This window comes from Hemicordylus capensis, chromosome 2 (assembly GCF_027244095.1).
Source record: "Hemicordylus capensis ecotype Gifberg chromosome 2, rHemCap1.1.pri, whole genome shotgun sequence".
Classification (NCBI taxonomy): Eukaryota; Metazoa; Chordata; class Lepidosauria; order Squamata; family Cordylidae; genus Hemicordylus; species Hemicordylus capensis.
In genome coordinates this window covers 161484268-161496329 of record NC_069658.1, presented here as the reverse complement: position 1 = coordinate 161496329, position 12062 = coordinate 161484268, and the positions used below count along the sequence as shown (strand labels likewise).

General features: G+C 45.8%; 1 long non-coding RNA gene across 1 annotated transcript; it reads left to right on the top strand.

The window, feature by feature from the left end:
• The first annotated feature begins 271 nt into the window (after positions 1-271).
• Positions 272-1616, top strand: LOC128346750 (uncharacterized). The gene is made up of 2 exons (XR_008317166.1): positions 272-771; positions 956-1616. It is a non-coding gene; the product is annotated as an uncharacterized LOC128346750 (long non-coding RNA).
• The last annotated feature ends 10446 nt before the right edge of the window (positions 1617-12062 follow it).

The following is a 12062-nucleotide window of genomic DNA, read 5'->3' as shown; positions in this document are numbered from 1 at the left end:
GAAAAACCAATCAAGGAGGCTTATGCAAGGGGGGGGGGGCAGAATTGTGCATACTAATGAAGGCTAATTTGAACTAAGCACTCTTAAGTATTGAGCAAGTAGAAAGAACCAAGAAGGATATAGTGGCCACTTGACACCACACACAGTAGTCTGACAGGAATTTACAGGATACTCTGTTGACAGGCAACCACTAACCAGGCAGGATCAGGTGTGAGGGAGGGAGGGGAGAAGAACTAGGTTACTGTTGTCATGGTGATGACAGACAAGAAAATACACGGAAGGCTTAGGATGACTTCAGCTTAGGCATGGGGCTTGAGGCACCTTTTAAAATGGAGGTCGGCAGGTCATTCTAAATCATGATGTCCAATATAGCATCAGCTCACCACCGTCTCATTGAGCTCAAGAGATTTACTTCCACAAAACATACTTGGGACTGGACGGAGAGGTGGCCGGCAACCCTATGATTTCACTAAGCTGGCAGCCATCTTATGCCAGTGTGCTATCAGCTTAACTTTGTTGGGATCCTATATAATTCCAGCACAAGAAGAAAACCAAAGCATTCCCCTCCTGCCGAAGACCCACAGAACCCCAACGGCCACTCCCCCCCAGTCCATGGCAACACTACGGGCAGACACCACTCAGAAGCTGGCATGCCAGCGACACTCACCCCACCTGTTGGAGGGCGACCTGTGAAGAGCCAAGAGAGACGCAGGGACAATAATGAGCAACAGCCAGAAGCTGCAGCACCTAGGCTCTGACTTTAGATGTTCAGTAAGTGTTTATAAACTAGTGATCAAGAAACATGTGCTGACTCCATCCTGGGTGCTCTTCCAGTGCCCGTGCCTCCTCTTCCTGCTCCCTGTTAGGGAGAGACTTTAGTGCCTGGTCTATGACTGTCACAATCAACGAAACTAAACTAGTGCCTGAGACGATATGCACCTCTCTTCCCCCACAGGAGCTGTAGTGGAACGCTCTGTATGCTGTGTCCAGTCTGTTCCATCTAGCCTGGCTGTAATCCTGCAGAGCAAAAGGGATCATGAGTGCTTGGCCAGCAGTGACTGAAGTGGAGTGCCGGCATTCACCAAGAGAGAACCCACCTGAGTAGGAGTTCATGGCCACTTCCCTGTTCTGCACAGTGCATACTGGTTTTACCGCTCTTTCATATGGTCTGAATGTGTCATTCCTCCAGAGAATACTTTGTAAAGGGCTAGATGTATGAATCACATTAGAAGACATTTAGATTTTGTGGTGGCTTTTCATTTATTACTATGTTAACTGTTTATATCGCTCATATTCCCAAATAACTGGTTTAAACAGCAGTTTTAATTCTTTTTAATACACAGCCAAATGGCATTTGGCACCCAGTGGAATATTCTATACCATTTCCCCAAAGGGTAAGAAAAACCATGTATGCCACCTTGAGCGCCTCGGGAAACAAATATAATTCTAGGGTTTTGTTTTATTTTTAAATTGGTGTAGGAGTCGAGTAAAAGTATTTACAATATCACGTGTTCCCCCAAAATATGTAGATTGTAAGTTAAGGTGCCTGCCTTAACTTTCAGACTGTGTAAGCAATAAACTTTTCTTTGTGGTTGCTTAGCCTCCACGCACCCACACTTCCCCTTGGTCATTTAATTCTTCCCAATTCTCTTCTGCAGGTTAGGAGAACACAGATGCAATCAACGTCATGTTAGATTAAAAATTTTAAATGACAGATCATATGCTTTTACATTCTAAATTCTTAAGGTTGACAGCCCGCCTGCTGCATGGTTTGTCTGAAGCTGCAGAGTGAAATTCTGTGCACATTGAACCAAAAGTAAAATCAGCAAAGTAACTATTCAAGTATATTAGACATCATACTTGTAAACCTTCTCTACTCCACTTGTAAATTCTAAAAAATTGATTCATTCATTTTAAACATGTTGAAAAGAACAATCCCGCAAATTTGTCACAGATGATTTCTGTGGATTTTAATAATTGTGTTTTATTGAATTTATTTTATTTTAATTATGCTACATTATTTTAATTAAGTTGATTAAAATCCTGATGATTTTTATATTGAAGGTGTCACACAACCTTTCTAAATAAATATATGCAGGATTTATCCTTCCTCTTAGTGGCTTGTCTGCCACTCAGATGTGACTATCCAGAGATCAAAAGGTATATCTTAATTCAATTGTATACTAGAACAATAGTTAATCTGTGTTATCAACAGCAATTTGGTTATAGTAAGTAAAAGATACATTTGATTTGTAAAGGTGTGCACAGGAGGCATAATTTTGGGAGCATAGCTTTATCATCTAATGAATCCTACCCATCCACACGGTCAGGACAAATATTAATGGCTTTTCATATTCTTTTCCTAAAGTTGTTCACACTTCCATCATGCTTCATGCCAGCATTCCTGTTGCCAGTTAGATGCCATTAGGTAGGGAGGGTGGCCTTTTACATAATGTATATGACATGAGTCTGTTCCCAGGGCTGTAGATCCCTGATAAATAGGGTAGTGCTGAACTCAGGATGGAAATGGAAAGTAGTTCCTCGGAGTCTTCTCCAGAGTTCTCAGTACATGATGAAAATTAATATCTCTGAGGCTAGGCATATGCAATGTTGCTGCTAGCTCTAAAAACTCTGCTGCCAAGAGGAGACTCCCAAATCCACAAAAGTAATGTCTACACTATGGCCCTTCACTTGTACTTATCATTTTGGGCAGAGGTGCACTTAGGTAATTTTGGAGCCTGGACCTAGAAGCCTTCGCTCGGCCACCCGGCACAGTGTGGGCCAGCGACATGGATGGCAATCACACTACCCAGGACAAACTGCCTCCAGGCAGGCCTGTAGTGGCATGGTGGCATGGTGTGTATCTGGCACACCAAAAAATTCTCATTCCTCCCCAGCCTCACTGACTTTTTTCACTGAACATTTTATAACCTGCCTCCCCTGATTTCTGCAATCCCCCAAAAAATTTTTTGAGGCTGGTTACAGGCCTGCCTCCAGGGGATGTGGAGACCCTAGACTTCAGCCCGGAAGTCCAGGGGTAAGAGCACTTCTGATTGGGGGGGAGGGGTTGTTCCTTTCTCCTCATTGTCCCTGTATACTTTCAAACAATATGAGAAGAGAAAGAGGCATACCCAAACTACTGTGCTGTTTCAAGCAAATCATTGCCATCTCTTTAGGAGGGGATGCCCCAGATGAAGAGATGGGTATATACACCCCTTACCTCCAGCCCTGTATCTACTGGAAAGTACTTTGACAAGACATTGGATGGCAATGGATGGATAGCTGGTTGATTGCCAAGACAAGTGGAATGCAGATGAAAGCAGTGGAAGTTCCAACAGAGAAGAACCAAGACACTTCTCAGCTCAGCCTCAGCAAGAGGGAAGGACTTGGTGACTCTTTTAACTGGGGCAATTGGAATGTGCTTCTAGAGGTCCATGGTGAAGAAAGTAAGAGGGCCAGAAAGAGGATGTACACCAAGCAACAGGAGGAATCCCAAGCAAGTGAGAGTCCAGTGGGGAAGGATGAACTCAATACTCACATGAGTGCTGGAGGAGGGAACAGGAAGGAGAAACCTGGGTGCCCTAACTCCTCTTCCCTCTCATCAGAGGCCAGGAGAGACTGGCTCATCATGCCTTTACTCATGGCCCCGCTGGTACATTTCCCAGACTATGGGAAACACCTATATTGGGCAGCAGGAAATATAGGAAGTGCTGAAAGGCATCATCTCATACTGCACAGGAGGAGGCAATGGTAAACCCCTCCTGTATTCTACTAAAGACAACCACAGGGCTCTGTGGGCACCAGGAGTTGACACCGACTCGACGGCACCCTCTACCTTTACAGTTACCCCCACTGCTGCATCTTGAAAGAGTATATCGCTGTGTTTCCTTGCAAGTACATCTGAGAGTATCCATGGCAGCAGACTGGAAAGATGTGGGGCAAAGTCCCTTGCAGACGTGTCTGTTTCGGCTTTGCAAAGGACATTGTGGAAAAGTTAGTGCCTATTTAATAAGGTGTTGAGTTTCCTGCAATAAAATGCAGAAGCAGAGCCCCAATCATGCGGCACCAGCTGTTTTTAGTATGTCCTGGGACATATGTCAGGGGAAAGTGCTGGTGAATCGACATCCCAGCCAAGTCATTCTTGGCATCTTGTCGATTTACGTGGGTTTAATAACAAGGAATAAGGGCAGTGGGAGGAACAGGTTCAGGGAGACAGTTTTGAGAGTTTATTTTTGTCTACTCCGTAGCATGAAGGCAGCTGTACTATCCAATTAGTTGATGTGCTACTTTTTGCTTCATTTTCATTGGTCTGAGATCTGAAGATTTGTTACCCAAAATAAGCACACTTCACAAAAGATATCAGCGAAGCTCACTGGACTTGGGACTGGAAACAAGCTTTGGGCGTTGTAATGTTCATCTCAAGAAAGACAGATCTAGAATCCAAGCTGGAGAAGAATTCTCAGTTTACAGAAGACCTTTCCCTTCCCAACCCCCTAAGTCCCACCCCCCCTTAAACCACACTTACTCATCCTTTGGTGGCAGAAGCAGTGCTCTAGTCACAGTGAGAAGGAAGGAGAGCAGTCTGTCTTCCCTTCCTTCCCTTCTCCTGCTGGCACCTGAAACTGAAGCACTGTGTGGACCGCAGGGAAGCTCAGGGAAGCTCCACTTCCCAGGGGTCACTGGGGTCTGTGTAGTATGCCACCACCAGATGCCAGCCAGCAGGAGCACACCTAGGTAATTTTGGTGCCTGGACCTGAAGGGCTTTGGAGCTCCCACCAGCCGTGAGTTCAAAAAATGTTTACTGCGGTGCCAGAAACTTCAATCATTCTATCCACCATGTGCGGCTGGGGTGTGTGGGGGTGAGCTGAGGAAGCCTCCCCCACTCCCATGGTGGCAGGTGGAGTGGGAGAGGCCACTGGGCCTGACCATTCGGCCCAGAAGCCCTTGAGAACTGCGAGCCACTCCAGCATGCCTGCGCAGTTGGAGTAGAGTGTCACAAGCCTGTGACATCAGGGCTTGCGACACTCTATTCCAACTGTGCAGGTGTGCTGGAGCAACTCACAGTTCTCAAGGGCTGCTGAGCCAAATGGTCAGGCCCAGTGGCCGCTCCCACTCTACCACCCGCTGCCACCACGGGGCTAAAATTTTTGAAGTGCCACGGTTTGGTGCTGTGTGGCAGTGGCAGGGTGGGCACAGAGTGGGGTGGCAGAAGGAGGCCCCCCTGGACCTTGGAGGCCACAGGCCAGGGCCCCAAGGTTTGGGGGTAAAAACATCTCTGCCAACCATAGAGGAAGGGAGAGGCAGAGAGGCAGACCTACCTTTTTCCTGCAGGGAAGGGGGCACTTCCCAGTGTATTGCACAGAGTGTCCCACATATGGCTATTTGCTCCATAGGCAGAAGTCATGGGTGTGTGCTCAGTGCAAGGAAACCCTGGCTCTCAGGGAACAAGTTCGTTCCCTCAAGACCAAGGTGGCAGATTAGGAGAAGCTCAGTGAGACAGGGAGGCATGTGGATGAGACCTTCAGGGATGTAGTAGAGGCATTCCACTCCAAGGCTGAAATCTCCTTTGCTGCCAGGGAGAATGAAGGTCTTGGGGAAGGAGGATGTCAGAGGGAAATGCTCCCTTAGAAAGGACGCCTTCCGTGGATGATAAGCTCATATCCTCTCACACGGGATACTTCTCCAGGGAGTGGAGGTCTCCTTGTCATGGGCAATTCAAACATTAGAAATATAAAGAGCTGGGTCTGTGACCCGCGCATTGATTGCATGGTGATTTGCCTGCCTGATGTGAAGGTTGTGGACATCGCGCAGTGTCTAGATTAGGGATGTGCACAAATGATTTTTTAAATTCGATTCATACCCAGCTAGCACAGGGGAGATTTGTTTTGTCCGCATATCTCCCGAAACAGGTACATTTGGGTACAAATCATTTTGTACCTGAATTGGTTCGCACAGACAGCAGGCACAGGCAGTGATTCTCTCAGCAGCAGGAAGTGGGTGAAAAACAAATTATCTTCTAGGGATGTACATGGAATGGCTGGCCCAGTTCGGTTCGAGTCCAGATTGGACTCGAACCTGACCAGACCAGTTCGGTCCGGCACCCCTTAGAACCTCCCCGGGTCCAGTCCAGTCTGGGGGGTGTTGTGAAATGGAGGGGGGTTTTTGAGGGTTTTTTGGTATCTGTTGATCCTTTGGGGGGCTTCCTTTAGGCCGCGGGGTGTGTGTGTCTGTGAAGGTCCCCTTCCCCCTCCAGCCTCATTCATCACCACCGCAGCCAATTTTACCCCCTTTTTTGTATGTTGGCACAGTGGCCATTTTCTCCACTGCCACGCATGTGCAAATGGCCCCTGCGAGGCCTGGCATGGCCTAGGGCTTCACAGAGGCCATTTTTGCATGCGCGGTGGCCATTTTTTAAAAAAAAACTTCTCTCTACTCCAATGAGGCAGGAAGGCAGAATGGTGGTTGGCTGCCTCCTTAAGAACATTTGAAAACCCCTCCTTCAAACTCCCTACACCCTTGTTCCTTCTTTGACCCTTCCCCTAGCCAATGCTGGGTCAGTCACGCCTTGCAGTACAAGATTTGAATGGAAACAAGCCAATCTGGAAGCAGGGGGGAATCACCAACCAATCGTTGCACACTGTAAGTCACCAAACTGAAGCTTGGGATGGCAGGATTTTTTTTAAAAAAACAACCCTTTCCTGACACAAAATGGAGATAGCAAGTGAGATTGCCACAAAATGGACGTCCAAATCTACAAATTTTTCGGGTCTGAAATCTGGGCAATTTGTTATGGACCTGAATCTGGCCCAATAGCACAGGGGTGATTTGCTTTGTTCACAAATCACCCCAAACAGGTAGATTTGGGCACAAATCATTTTGTACCTAAATCGATGCACACATCCCTAATCTAGATAGGCTGTTAGGCAGTGCTGGGGAGGAGTCAGATGTTGTGGTGTACGTAGGCACCAACGATGTGGAGAAATGTAGTCAGGAGGTCCTGGAAGCCAAATTTTGGCTGATATATAGCATATTGAAGTCCAGGACCCCCAAGGTTGTTGGGGGTCCTGTTCCCCAACAACCTGTTCCATGCGCAGGTACAGTGAGACAGGCAGAGCTGAGGGGTTTCAATGCATGGACGAGACGTTGGTGCCAGGAGGAGGGGTTTAGATTTGTTAGGCACTGGGATACATTTTGAGGCAAGCAAGGCCTGTACAAAAAGGGACGGGCTGCACTTGAACCAAGATGGAACCAGACTGCTGGCGTTTAAAATCAAAAAGGTTGCAGAGCAGCTTTTAAAATGATGCCTGGGGAATAGCCGACAGGAGCTTGGCAGTAGCCGGTTCAGCAAATGCCATCATTTAAAGTGTGAGGGTGCAAAGGATTCAGATAAAACAGAAGGGGACAGAGCAGAACCACATAAAGAGCAGATGGGAGCCTGTGCCAGCTGGTCAAAGAGTCAAAAGAAAGATAGCACACATCAGGTGAGAGATTAAGCCTATAGGTGCTTATATGCCAATGCCAGAAGCCTCTGAGCCAAGATGGGTGAACTGGAGTGCTTGGTTGCTAATGCAGAAATATAGTGGACATAACAAAAACGTGGTGAAACTGTGAGAACCAGTGGGACACTGTTATCCCTGGATATAAACTCTATAGAAAGGGCAGGGAGGGGTGCCTTGGAGATGGAGTAGCACTGTATATTAAAGAAGGCATAGAATCTAACAAGGTAGAAAACCTAGGAGGACCGGAGTCCTCCACAGAAACCCTGTGGGTGACTATACAAGGCCTGTCAGGAAATGTGCTACTGGGGACATCCTATCGCCCTCCGGATCAAAACACTGACAGTGACTGGGAGTTCCAGAAGGAAATCAGGGAAGCATCAAGCAGAGGCAGGGAAGTAATAATGGGTGACTTCAATTACCCGCATGTAGACTGGGTAAATTCACGGGCAGGTAATGACAAAGAGGTCCAATTCCTAGATACACTCAATGACTGTGCCCTAGAATAGTTGGTCATGGAACCAACCAGAGAGAAGATGACCTAGGACTTAATCCTGAATGGATTAAGCGTGTGATGTCAGTGTCATTGACCCTTTAGGGAACAGTGACCACAGTGCGATCAAATTCAGCATATATGTGGGGAGGGAATCACCGAGGATGTCTAACACAGACATTTTTAATTTCAGAAGAGGAAACCTTTCCAAAATGAGGAGTATGGTGAAAAGAAAATGGAAAGGGAGAATCAGGAGAGTCATTTCACTCCAGAATGCATGGAGTTTACTTAAAACCACAATACTTGAAGCACAGTTAGAATGTATACCAAAAAAGGAGGAAAAGTACCACCAAGACTGGGAGGATGCCAGCATGGCTAACAGGTAAAGTCAAGGAAGCTATAAAGGGGAAGAAGACTTCCTTCAGAAATTGGAGGGCCTGCCCAAATGAAGAGAAGAGAAAGGAACACAAACTCTGGCAAAAAAAAAATGTAAGGTGACAATAAGGGAGGTGAAAAGAGAGTTTGAGGAACATTTAGCTAAAAGCATCAAGAGGAATAACAAAAACTTCTTTAAATACACCAGAAGCAAGAAACCTGCCAGGGAGGCAGTTGGCCCATTAGACAATGAGGGAGTGAAAGGGATCATTAAGGAGAATATGGAGGTTGCAGAGAAGCTAAATGAGTTCTTGCATCTGTCTTCACGGCAGAGTATACTGAGAATATACCTGTTCCTGAACCAGGCTTTTCAGAGATGGAGGATAAATTGAGTCAGATAGAAGTGAATGAGATGTGTTCTAAACTTTCTGAAAAAATTGAAAACTAGCAGATGGCCAGGACCAGACGGCATCCATCCAAGTGTCCTTAAAGAACTTAAATGTGAAATTGCCGACCTTGCAAAAATATATAACTTATCCCTACAATCAGGCTCTGTACCCGACGACTGGAAAGTAGCAAATGTAACAACAATTTTCAAAAAGAGATCCAGGGGCAATCTGGGAACTTACAGGCTGTTTAGTATAACGTCTGATCAAGGCACATTGATGGAAATCATTCCCAAGGATAAAATTGTTAAGCACATAGAACAGTCCCTGCTGAGGGAGAACCAGCATGGCTTCTGCAAAGGTAAACCTTGCCTCACTAATCTCTTGGAGTTCTTTGAGAGTGTCAACAGGTGTGTGGATAAAGGTGACCAAGTTGACAGAGTATATCTTGAATTACAAAAAGCTTTCAACAAAGTTCCTCATCAAAGACTCTTGAAACAACTTAGCAGTCATGGGCTAAGAGGACAAGTACATGTGTGGATTGCTAACTGGTTGAAGGACAGGAAACAGAGGGTAAGTATAAATGGAGAGTTTCCACAATGGAGGGAAGTAAGAAGTGAGGTCCCCCAGGGATCTGTACTGGGACCGGTGCTTTTTGATTTATTCATAAATGGTCTAGAAGTTGGAGTAAGCAGCAAGGTGGCCAAATTTGCAGATGACACCAAACTATTTAGGGTAGTTAAATCCAAAACAGATTGTGAGGAGCTCCAAAGGGTTCTCTCCAAACTGGAGGAGGGGGCGACAAAATAGCAAATGCGGTTCAGTGTTGGCAAGTGTAAAGTGCTACACATTGGGACAAAACCCTCCAACTTCACGTATATGCTGATGGGATCTGGTCTGTCAGTGACTGACCAGGAGAGGGAGGGGTCTTGGTGGACAGCTTGTTGAAAGTGTTGACTCAATGTGCGGCAGCTGTGAAAAATGCCAATTCCATGCTAGGGATCATTAGAAAGGGGATTCAAAATAAAACTGCTAATATTATAATGCCCTTATACAAAACTATGGTGCGACCACACTTGGAGTACTGCATACAATTCTGGTCACCACATCTAAAGAAGGTCATTGTAGAACTAGAAAAGGTGCAGAAGAGGGCAACCAAGATGATCAGGGGCCTAGAGCATCTTTCTTATGAGGCAAAGCTACAATACCTGGGGCTTTTTAATTTAGAAAAAAGACTGCTATGGGGTGATATGATAGAGGTCTATAAAATCATGCATGATGTGGAGAAAGTGGATAGAGAGAAAATTTTCCCCTCTCACATAACACTAGAACTGGGGGTCATCCCATGATATTGATTGCCATAAAATTTAGGACCAACAAATGGAAGTACTTTTTCACACAATGCATAATCCACCTGTAGAATTCTCTGCCACAAGATGTGATGACAGCCCACAAACTGGATGGATTTAAGCGGGGTTTGGATAACTTCATGGAGGAGAGGTCTATCAACGGCTACTAGTCGGAGGGCTAGAGGCCACCTCCAGCCTCAAAGGCAGGATGCCTCTGAATACCAGTTGCAGGGGAGTGACAGCAGGAGAGAGGGCATGCCCTCAACTCCTGCCTGTAGGCTTTCAGAGTCACCTGGTGGGCCACTGTGTGAAACAGGATGCTGGACTAGATAGGCATTGGGCCTGATTCAGCAGGGCTGTTTTTATTCACTACAGCCAGAGTAGTGCCATCACAACTTTCCAGTTCAGTAAGGGGGGTATAAAGGGGAGATGGTGATTGAGGGATATGTGGCTGGGTCAGCAGGTGGGATGGGTGGGTGTGACTAAGTGCAAGGGACTTTGAGATTTGGATTAGAGGGAGCATTGGATCGGGGGCTGGAATGGGTCTCCTTGGTTGATGATAACTCTTGCCAGTACTTACATCCAGCTAGAGGGAGGCTTCTAACCATCCTGAGTGAATTCATCTTTAGAATTCAATGCATTAAGCTGGGGGCTCAGGCCGTTCATATATACAGCCACTTTTAAAAGGATATTTAGATGCCGTGATGTGACTATGCCTACAAAGATTAGAATCGTTCAGACAATGGTTTTTCCCATGACATTCTATGGCTGCGAAAGCAGGACTTTGAAGAAGCAAGACAGAAAAAGGATTGACGCTTTTGAACTTTGGTGCTGGAGAAGATTTTTGAGGATGCCATGGACAGCCTGGAAAACAAACAAATGGATCATAGAACAAATCAATCCAGAATTTTCACTCGAGGCACAAAGGACCAGGATCAAACGAGCATACTTCTGACACATTATGTGAAAAACCAACTCCCGTGAGAAGTCTAAAATGCTGGAGAAAGTTGAAGGAAAGAGAAGAAGAGGATGACCAGCAGCAAGGTGGATGGACTTGATTACAATAGCAATGAATGCACCACTGAGAGACCTTAAAGGCCAAGTTGAAGACAGATCATCCTGGAGAGAATCTATCTATGTGGTCTCTTAAGAGTCGTTACCAACTTGACAGCGCTTAATCAATCAATCAAATCACAAAGTATTGCTGCCCCTGACAATTAAATAACAAGTACCCTTAGGACATTTGGGACAATTTGGAACAGATGAAACCTCCAAAATCAGTTTGACTGGAGACCATGGGAAACCATAAACAGTGCAAATGTGAACTGCAGGCAGTGCTGGCTTTACAACACTACATTCAGATCTCTGAATAGCAAATCACAGGTTTGAGGGCAATGAAAATGCCGGCCTCCCCACCCCCAAAGGTGCGTTCACAGGCCGCCGCTGAGAAGGGGTATAAAAATAATTGTATTAGACAGTGAAAGGTCCTTCTTCAGATCTTCACTAGAAATCTGGTTGGTCCTTCAGTCGGTTAAGCATTTGCACTACTTTGCCTCTTTGTATTCTGGATTTGTGGTGAGTTTCTGAATAAATGGTTGTAAACCTAGCAAGATCTTAATCATTTCCTGGGAGCCAAAGGGGAACTTGCCTGAAATGATTCTGACTTCTGAACTTAGGTGCTTCTGCTGCAGCTCAGGCCAAGCCCAGAGAGAATCAAAAATGATCAATTTAATTTCCTTCATTATGAATTGATTGATCTTGCCAGTTACACATGCCCTGGCTGCTTACATCCAGATGAGGTTACTATAGACTGCCCCCTGAAAAGTATCTGGAAGCTTCAGGTGGTGCAAAATGCAAAGGCAAGGCTGATGATTGAAACCTGTTAATTCAAACACATTACACCCTAATAGCCATTTTCCAGGCTCAGTTCAATATGCTGTTCATTCCTTTAAAGCCCTGAACA